This window comes from Pholcus phalangioides, unplaced genomic scaffold (assembly GCF_987345545.1).
Source record: "Pholcus phalangioides strain wild (caught in Gottingen) unplaced genomic scaffold, Ppha-v1.0 ptg000017l_1, whole genome shotgun sequence".
Lineage (NCBI taxonomy): Eukaryota > Metazoa > Arthropoda > Arachnida > Araneae > Pholcidae > Pholcus > Pholcus phalangioides.
Window position 1 is genome coordinate 37,153,476 of NW_028301610.1, and position 10,550 is coordinate 37,164,025.

A 10,550-nucleotide genomic window follows, 5' to 3' on the forward strand; every position below is an offset into this window, starting at 1 on the left:
TATTTAGGGCAATAGATGGGGAACATATGTCATAGCAAAAACTCATCGAAAATAGTGCAAGAAATTTTTGTATAGATGTATGTTGCGTATAAAATATATGAAAACTATATATATTTTATGCAGAATTATTCATGGTCTCAATTTTGTATTTAAAGCATGAATAATGTCTCTACCCGTGTTACTCACAGAAAAATGTCTACTTATGTTACATATACAAAAAATATATGAAGTCGATACATTTTGTGCCTGAAATAATGTCTATTCATGATGTGTATAAAAATAGCATATAGCACAATAAATGTTACTCGCACAAACATACAATAATGTCTCTTTGCCACGGCTGCTTCACTATAAAAAGAGAGAAAGAAAAATAAGATTATGTGCGTGATTCTAAAAGACACAATCTTCATTTTTAAACATGCATTCACAAAATATCTATAAAATATCAGAGCCGTAAAATACAGAAAACAATTCACATTATCAATTATTCTCTTGCAAATTTAATTGATTAATTAAATTTATTCTCTTGTTAATTTTGTCTAAAAAAAATTTTTTCAGATTCTTCACGAAAATCATTTTGGTAATGAAAATTCTCATTATCGAGATAATATGTCTAAAGATTCAAGATTATAGACTATCAATGAAATAAATATCATTTAAAAAAATGAAACATACCTCTTAAAAATAATTTTTGAAAGGTGAGCCATGGCTTCTACGGTTTTATAAAATAAGTTTTTTTCTCCTACGGCTGATCTAAAAACGCAACGTTATTTTCGTCTTTTTCTTAAAAAATATCCTTTTTTTTAGTATCAATTAACCCAAAATGACCACAAAAAACAGAGAAAGTCAAGTAATAAATAAAAGTTTTTGTTTTGTTGAAAATGGATGTTATTGAATATATTCTCACAGATCAGCAGGTCTGTATTTATTTACATTCACAGTTTCCTAAAAGTGTACACGTGGTACAAATTCGCCGATTGCGAGGGTATTTGTGAATTTCATCGTGTGAAACTTATAAGAAAAGTAACCCACTAGGCACTGAGACATAAGCAGACACACAGACACCAGATTGGTCTTTAAATAGTAAAATGAAACCTCTCTATAACGGACAGTCATGAGATCGAAAAAATTTCATCCGCTAATAGATGATGAAATGCATCGAATCCTTAATCCACGGGATTTGAGAAACAGCCCATTAACGGGAAATGCTCTCTGATGAGGAGTGTCCGTTATGGGAGATGCAACAAACTTTTATAATAGTAAATTGTTTTGTGTGAGGATAGATTGGATTAAGCTTGGCATGAAAAGGAAAAAATAAGGACTGTAGTCTTATACAATTTCAAAAACAAAAATTCTTTTTACAATACCCAATAGTTACATTTGTGGTGAAATAGGTATGGTGATCACATAAGAAATTTTAAATCTATCTGATATAGTTACAGTAAAACCTCGGTTAGTCATCACCCCAATAAGTCGTCATTTTTCTTCAGTCCCGTCTAGCTTTCATACATGACAATGTTATAAAATCCTCGTTTACTCGTCGCTAACATTCGGATAACTCGTCATTTAAAAAAAAATTGCGAGAGCAACAGATTATTTCTATGACTCCCAATAAACAAAAAGCTTGATAAAACGTCATTTCCATAAAAAAAAAAAGCGACCATAAAAGCCTTATGTACCAAAACGGAACAACCCAAGTCACGAAAGTTTGTGGCGTATGCAAATTGCCGTGCTGTGACATGCACAATCTGACGGTGCAGTCAACCGTCATAAAAAACCACAATCAACCTGGAAGCGCTGCTGTTCCTTACCTCTAGCCACCACATCCGCGCTGATGATCACAATTCTCAATTTTATGTAATTAATTATGACCTAATATTTAATCGTTGAATGTTTAATTGCTAATAGGCTAATAAATATTTGTTAACCCTTCAAGTTCGTACTTCCAAATGGAGTCGTCACATCTTTGCCACGTTCCTGTGAATCGCTAAATTTCAATCGCGCAAAAGTTTGGATGTATTCTGTGACATCAATCGTGTCGTCATTAACCGTGTGAGTGCTTGCTCCCCGTTGTGCTGGAGCCGATCGTAAGTGCATGTGTACATTTTCATTTTTTGTTATTATCGCATCATTCTGTCCCCTAAAATTTCTTTTGCGACTAAATTATAATTAGGGGCCATTCAAGTATTACGTAAGCAGATTTTTAGCCATTTTTGACCCCCCCCCCTTGTCAGCAAATCCGAAACCCACTCCCCCCTCCACGATGCTGACGTAATACTTGAATGACCAAATAAAATCTTGTGTATGTAAACGAATATATATGTAAATAAATATTAGTTTTTTGCACTCACTCTGATGGCAAAGTAAATGGCAAGACTTCCGAGTTGGCAAAACTGGTTTTTAGAGCACCGCCCTTTTGGAGTGCGAATCCAAACCTGTGTATTTTTACCGGTTGGAATCGTCGTTCAAAGTTTTTGGTATAGCTAAAGATTCAACTAAATTTCATTTGTCTTGTCTTCACTCTTGAGCCAGAAATTCTCGACGCGGTTAGCGATTTGTTGCAAAATCCACCTGTGGTACACATGTACGACAGGTCTAAAAAATAGAATCATCGTCCAGCTTGCCGATTCTGAAACTCGTCGTTTACGTAAATTGCACCAAGACTTAGATCTTGGTGACAAAATCTTTCCATGTTGTTAATCGAAATGCGAAATCTTGCTGGGAAAAACTTGAGCGACGAAGTTTTAAAAAAATTGTGGTTGCAAAGATTACCCCCAAATACGCAACAAATTCTGTCTAAGTGATCAAGATTTATCTAAATTAGCTATTATGGCAGACGGAATAAATGAGGTGTCCCCAGTCACGTGCGCTAGTGTTTCGTCCAAATCGGATATTGCGGCTGTAATCGCTAGGATTGAAGTCCTTGAAAATAAGCTATATAGATTACAACGCTCTCGATCTCGTTCAGGAGAGCGATATAGAAATCAATCATTTTCTTGAAAACGACTGTGTTGGTATCATTTGAATTTTGGCATTAAAGTTAAGAAATGTACTAGCTTTTGTCAGTTTAACGATCCCCAAAATTCTGAAAACTGTTTTCTGAAAAACAGAGAGCATCTCATCGTTAGCGTCGACGCATGATGTTAGCCTGGAACAAGGTCGCCTTTTTGTTCGTGATCGTATTACAGGGACTAGTTTTCTTGTTGATACTGGTGCTGTAATATCAGTTTTGCTTCATTCTGGTATCAAAAAGCCAGCTCGTGATTTTGCCTTTTTGCCGCAAATAGCAGCAAAATTGCAACGTTTGGGACAAAAATTATCGCAGAATTAGGATGTATTGCTAAGTTCTGGAGTGTGATGAATTGGAAAAAAGACAAAGTAGACAAAGTGGAAATGAATTCCACTTTTGTCAAAGAGTAGTTTATCCTGGTCTGTGGTATAAATGTTGCATCTTGTTGAATTTTCGGTTGAGAATTTCTAGGATATTCTTGGATCTCGTCTGTTGATTGTGTTGTTTGGTCTTGATATTCTGTTTCCTCATTGTGCATGAAAAGTGGGAATTCTAAACCTGAAATTATTCCCTTCTCCAGTTGAATATCTGATGATTTTAGTCAGCTCCTGGAAGATATCCTGGATGTTGAATACGCCTTTTATGAATGTTTTAGGTGGAAGTACATCGAATAGGTTCGTTCCACTAGAGTTCTTAGACGTGGAAGCTCGTGGTTCCTGCGTCTCAAAAGGTTTGTGTGATTACGTTGCTCCGTTTTTCCTGGTTTTGTTGTTTCTTCCCATTGGTTGATTTAAGACTTCTCCTGAGTAACTTGTCGAAGGATCTTAATGTACTTACTTTACAAAAGGTCTTTGAATGATTTACCCAGTTGTCCTGTTGCCGTTTCGCAGTCTTCCTCCTGGTTAATGTTGTTCTTTTCCATATGATTATTGGTAGGTATGCCCGCGTCATCTTTTGAATTGCGAAAAGGAGACACTGAGAAGAATTTGGATGGGAAAACTTGTGAATTGATGGAGTTAATCGGCTCAGTATTGTCCGTTGTACATTCTTGGATGGGGATGTTAGCTAAGATATCCATGGTTGAATTCCCCGTTCAATATTTTCTCGTTCGTTGTGTGCTAAGGCTCCATCAATTAGTTCCTGCAAAATGACTGCTATTTCATTATTAACGCAGCTTCCATTGTCACGCATTTCATGTCCACAACACACGTGCGTACTCATATTGTCGTATTCATGTTGCTCACCGAATGAGGTGCTAAGCAAGATGGCACGGGTGATCCCTGATTGTATATATTCCCCCACACAATATTTCTATTTTGTATATTTTCATTAAATCCGCCGGAGCGAGTGAACTCAACCCAATAAAACTGATGCTGGCTTCTAGTCCGCAATTTATCAAACCCATTTGCTCATCAATTAGGTGTTAAGCGAGATGACTCGTCCTTCCATTGTCATCTTGTGGGGTAGTGACATCATAAATTTATGAGGTCTTGAATCGTTGTTGATTCTTTCGGAGCTGTGTAGTTGAGTTCTCTAATTGTAGTGTCATTAACAATATCAGAGATCTCTATTTCCCGTTGGGATAGTATAATTGATGTTTTCAGAGATTCTAGATTTTTTTGTATCCTCCTCTTAATACTCCGATTGATTCTCTGAAAGAACCAGTCGTAATCTCCAACGTGGGGGTTAAGTCTTCCTCAGTGTCCTCGTCATCCATTAGGTTTTGATGGGTTTTCCTATATTCCATCAATGCATCATTCAACACCCTTGGTTTGGTGTGGGAGCGAAGACGGTATTTCAGTCTCTGTTGCATTGTTTTGATATCACTGGTAATCTCATTCATCATTATTTTGCTTCGGGTATTCTGTTCCATGGTACAAGATGCAAAAAGTATAAAACTTTGAAGAGTTTGTCAAATTATGCAAAAAAATACCCAAAATTTCAAGAGGACGTATGAATATTTATATATAAGGGACAATATGGTACACGAGAATCAATATGCAGTCAAGCGGGATATGTATATGCAAAGAAAGTATTATTATTATTATTATAATTATAATAATAATTTAAAAAAAAATCACATTTTGCAAAAAGTTGCCAAAAATGCAAAAATTTTCGTAGAGGATAAACAGCACATATACCAATATAAGATGGTCAAAAGGAACAAGTCGTGTTTGGTATCTACAGACTTGGTCACTGAGCACTTTAATTTGACACCAATATCAGCACTGTAGGTTAAATAGGAAGCTTGATTGATTTTAATATACAGATCCATCAAAAATACAGTTTTTAAACTGATTGGTAGCAAGATCAAAATAATAATATATGCAAAACGCAAGAAAATAGCTCAATAAGGTTACGGGATATTGAAAATTTAAAGTTCGACAAAATTTTCCAACATTTTTACGTTGGTAACCATGGAAACACAATGAGAGCCAATAGATTGCTTCAATATTGATTATCAGAATATCTCAATAGTATAATGATCCCTCTATGTGTATATACAGTCAATTACTTCCAGCAGAATGGTTGGCAACCAGGTAATAAAATATACCTAATGAATCGATATATAGAATATAATCACTATTATGAGAATATATAGTGTGGTGATGTAGCAATTAGACCACTCTTCAAGCTGATCCAATTAGATAGATAATGAACATATAGTTCATTATCTATCCAATAATACACAGTAATACGCAGTGGTCTTGATTTGGTGGATAATGATATAATATAGATACCCAATGAAAATATATTAGAATAAGTCTAGTGAAAAGGGGAATTGAATGTACCCCCAAGATAAATATATGGATATATATATAAATGTTACAAACTGGCAGGGGGTTTAACTTAGAATCTCAATTAGGCTATTTTGGATAAGTATAACATTGAATAGCACTGCATATGAGATAAATATATACATAAATATATATGAAGTGGCTCAAGGTGAATTTTGTTGTTATTATGGAACCCACAAGGGTACGAAAAAGACGCGCACTAATTACGAGAGTTTTGACAGCTGAAAAAGATGTTCACTATACACTGGGCAACCGAAACCTCCGAAGCTTTCCAGGTAAGTAAAACTGAAATTGCACAAGCAGCACTGTTGGCTCACCCTGTACCTTCGGCTCCGTTAACGCTTAACGTTGACGCTCCCTCTATTGTTTCTGGTGGTGCTCTGCACCAATTTGTCGAAAATTGTTGGCAACCCCTTGGCTTCTTTTCACGGAAACTCACACCAACGGAATGTCGTTATAGTGGTTATGATGGGGGAACTCCTTGCTGCCCATGCTTCAGTTCAATATTTTCAATACATGCTTAGAGGTCGGTCATTAACAATTCTGACTGACCATCGTCCACTTACTCATGCATTTCGACAGAAGCTGGGAAAGTGTTCTCAAAGACAATCCCATAAGCTTGATTTCACCAGCCAATTCACGACTGATAGGTTACGTTTCAGGACTGAAAATTACAGTTGCCGATGCATTGTCTCGCATCGAAACTTCATTGTCCTAATTCTATCGATTATTCTCAATAGGCTGTAGCTCAGCGGGATGTTATTATCTCACTTGGAGTTGGTCTACTACTAATGTACTTTCGCTGCAAAAATTGTCTTCCTGATACAAAATTTTCTGTATACTGTAATGTATCTACAGGAAAAATACGACCATATATACCACCAGCATTTCACAAGAATATATTCCTATTAATACACGGATTATCCAATACAGGAATTCGGTAAACAGTGCGTCTGATCAAGGACAGATTTATCTGGCCTTCCCTTGCTCGAGATTGTGCTCAGTGGTGTAAAAGTTCTTTCCTGTCAAAAGTCTAAGATACGCCGTCATTCGTTCAGTGCATTAAGTGATTTTTCTGTTCCCCGTGCGCGTTTTTCCCATGTGCATGCGGATCTCGTTGGTCCGTTACCTTCCTCACAGGAATAGTGATATTGTCTGACTCTGATTGACAGATTCTCCCTATGGCCAGAGGCTATGCTATCCCGTTGCTGACATCGAAGCGTCGACAGTGGCGAAAGCATTCATAACAAGATGGATATCCAGGTTCTTCGGCGTGTCGTCTCGCATAACCACCAACCGATCAAGGTGCGCAGTTTGAAAGTCGTCTCTTCCAAGCACTCGTCCATTTCCTTGGCGTGAAGTGAATTTACACTACAGCATATCCTCCTTAGTCAAATAGGACGGTCGATAGGTATCATCGACAACTAAAGTCTGTAATACGATGCCACTCCTCGTCGCCTTGGACACATTGCTTGCTGTTTGTCCTCCTAGGCACTCGAGCTACTGTAAAAGACGATATCGGACTCAGTTCAGCGGAGATGCTGTATGGAACAACTTTGAAACTGCCGGCGAGCTCTTCGATCCTTTACAAGCCACCTGCAGTTCCGGAGTCGCTTTCACTGATAACTTGAGGGAGTTCATGTGTAAACTCCGTCCTGCTCCTGTGGCTCATCATGGCTCCCATACACTGCTCGTGCTCAAAGACTCGCTACCTGTAGTCATGTCTTTTTGAGGCGTGACTCTGTTCGACCGCCGCTGCAGTGCCCTTATGATGTTCCATATGCTGTTCTCAAACGCCACCCCAAGTTCTTTACGATCCTCATTGGTACTCGTAAGTCTACAGTATCGTTCGACCGGCTGAAGCCTGCATATTTGGAGCACTCGTCCGAAGGTCCAGAACAATCCAAATCAAGTGTTCAGCACGAACCGTCTGGAATGACCGCGCTCTGTAAAAACGGTAACATTCAAAGTCTAAAACTACAGTTCCTCGTCCATCGGTGGAGTTACCCTGTGGCGTATGCAAATTGCCGTACTGTGGCGTGCACAATCTGGCGCTGCAGTCCACCGGCATAAAAACCACAATCAACCTGAAAGCGCTGCTGTTCTTTACCTCACTCTGCCTCTAGCCACCATATCCGCGCTGGTCGTGCTGATGATCTCAATTCTCAATTTTATGTAATTAATTATGACCTAATATTTAATCGTTGAATGTTTAATTGTTAATAGTTTAATAAATAGTTGCTAACCCTTCAAGTTCGTACTTTCAATATGGAGTTTACATCTTACACACCAGAAGTTCCACTGAGAAAGTTCATTTATCCACTAAAAAAAAAAAAGTTGTTATAACGTTCAAGCTGGACCTGATTTTTGCATGAGCCCTCATTAATTTTGGGGCTGCAAACGTAAACAAAATATTTCGGTTGAGAAACCAAGCATTTTGTTCCCAAATTGAGGCTTTCTAAAGTCCGCTTAGCCCTGGCAAGGACCCTCTCTCCAAGTAAAAATTGGACCTCTGTGTCCGAGATTACCTTGTATTTGTATCATGAAATACTGTTGAACTCAAACCACTGAAATTGAATGCCATGCTTGTGTAAAATTCATGTGCGATAGTTATGTTGTAGAGAAAAGGTAATTATTTTAAACAGTTGCTCTGAGTAGCCCGAATGAAAAATTACTAGTATATAAATCATAAATGTACCAGTGTATTTTACCGTAATAAGTAAAATCCTAAAAGCTCAAGAAAGGTAGAAATTTCGTTTGTCTTTTTTAATCTATAAATTTTTCATTAATATTGTAATTTTAATTCATATTTCAACAAATGTTATAGTACTTTAAATTTATACGATTTTTACAGTATTGCACATTGAAACTAACGGCACTTCAATTAAGATTAAGCCATCATAATTTCTTGACAGTTTGAGTGACAACTTACCAAGGTTTTACTGCAGTTGTGCGTGAGAAGTAAAAACATATTTTACAGTGTATTACTTACAGCATAATTCAGATCGTCCATCATACGAAAAGAACTTTTGCTCTTGTTATTTTGAATCCCAACTTGTCCATGAGGTCTGAAATGTTTATCTGTGCACAGCTGACTTGATGACTAGTGCAAGATAAGCAAAAATGTTCCTTTTATTTTTGACTACTTTTGTGACAGGTATTTTTCGACGTGAAAAGATAATACTCCGCAGCTAAAAGATACGATAAGAAAAAGACTAAAATATCATACCATTAAAATTTTCAGTGACATTGGTTGGTTAATTAGGACGCTTGATAATTCTCAAAAAATAAAAGTAAAATTGAATATTCAGGGATTATTAATGATTATAAGTAAAGAACTTATTAATACTCACAATATAAATTGCCGGCATTTTGCCCCTTATTCCCTTCTCGATTAGGTTCTCTGCTCTGTTGAGTTTTATTGGCAAGTTATTTCAGATTTGATGTGGTCACATCAGCGATTTGTACAACGCGGTTTAGCTGAAAGGAAAGGTAATCAATTAAAACTTCTCCAATTGAAATTTTTTATGTTGCTCGGTCTATTAAATCTTATTAATCATGAAAAAGTTGAAACGTAAAATAAAAGCAATGTAGTAGGACACAGTGCACTGGTGTCGGGACGAAAATTGGCCGGTCGGTAGAGTCTGGGATCAATCGCACAAGATGAAGGGGTCATCAATTCAAAACAGAAAAAGGATTATTGGACAAAAATATGGCAATGAAAAAAAATTGTAGAAGAGAAAATCTGACACAAAACTTGTTCCTTATTAGGTGAAACTATAGACATAGAATAATATTCCTTTATCCTTACTTTTTTTTTTCTATGGGTGAAACCATGACCTGCATAAGGATGCGGCTAGCAAGAGCTCCAGCCTGGGGATCCGGAATAAATCTCATTATTTTTTACATTATAATTCACTATAGACAGTCCGTGGAAAATCATGGCTTGTGGGCCCGTCAATCTCAGCCTATGGAATGTGAGGGCCATAGATGAAACATTTTGTGGTTGTATCCCTTATAACGATAGAATTAGTGTGTGGCATAAAAAAAAGTTTAGGTCCGGAAAAAAAATGCTCCTTACAATTTCATTTCCACACAAAAATTTCATTTATATTAAAATATGTTTGAATAGAAATTGCAGCTCTGCCTGATAGTTCAATGGAAAGTTTGCTCTTACAGTAGCAATGACGAGATATCTCGTCTAACTTGATGCACTTTATTTTGGCAATCCTGAAATATCTCTGGTTCTTAAAACCCTCTCATTTCGGCAATGACAGGCCCAGCTAACTCTGTACAACAGTCTTTCTCTGATAACATGTTTTCTATCCTTCCCCTAACCTGTGATCCAGTGGGCGGAGTCAGCTTTTATTTAAAGTCTGATAACAGGAGAGAATGTATGGTTTTTCTTTTCGTTCGAGGTAGTACAAATACAAGGCCACCACAGGCAAAATGTCCAACGAGGTGGCTGAGAAAAAGATGTCCATAACACATATGGATGTAATGCATACAGCATAACTAACAGAAAACGATAGAGTTTCTCTCTTCTATTTTACTATTATTATTCTCGATGTGAAGGGGGGGAGGGGAGAAGGCATTTATCAGCTGCGCTGATCTAAAAAAGAATATTCTTTGAAACAGGTGGCATGTTGCAGAGGTTTTGATGCAGGGGGTGCTGCAAAGCAGTTTTGAAAGCGCAAGAATGGAAAAAAAATTATAACGTGTTGACTGATTATTTTTTCAGG

The 10,550-nt window shown here is 37.1% G+C and overlaps 1 long non-coding RNA gene across 1 annotated transcript; it reads right to left on the reverse strand.

Moving 5' to 3' along the window:
* Positions 1–252: 252 nt before the first annotated feature.
* LOC149072976 (uncharacterized) lies at positions 253–10,342 on the reverse strand. The gene is made up of 3 exons (XR_016194405.1): positions 9,162–10,342; positions 8,801–8,999; positions 253–348 (listed from the first exon to the last, which is right to left on the reverse strand). It is a non-coding gene; the product is annotated as an uncharacterized LOC149072976 (long non-coding RNA).
* Positions 10,343–10,550: the final 208 nt, after the last annotated feature.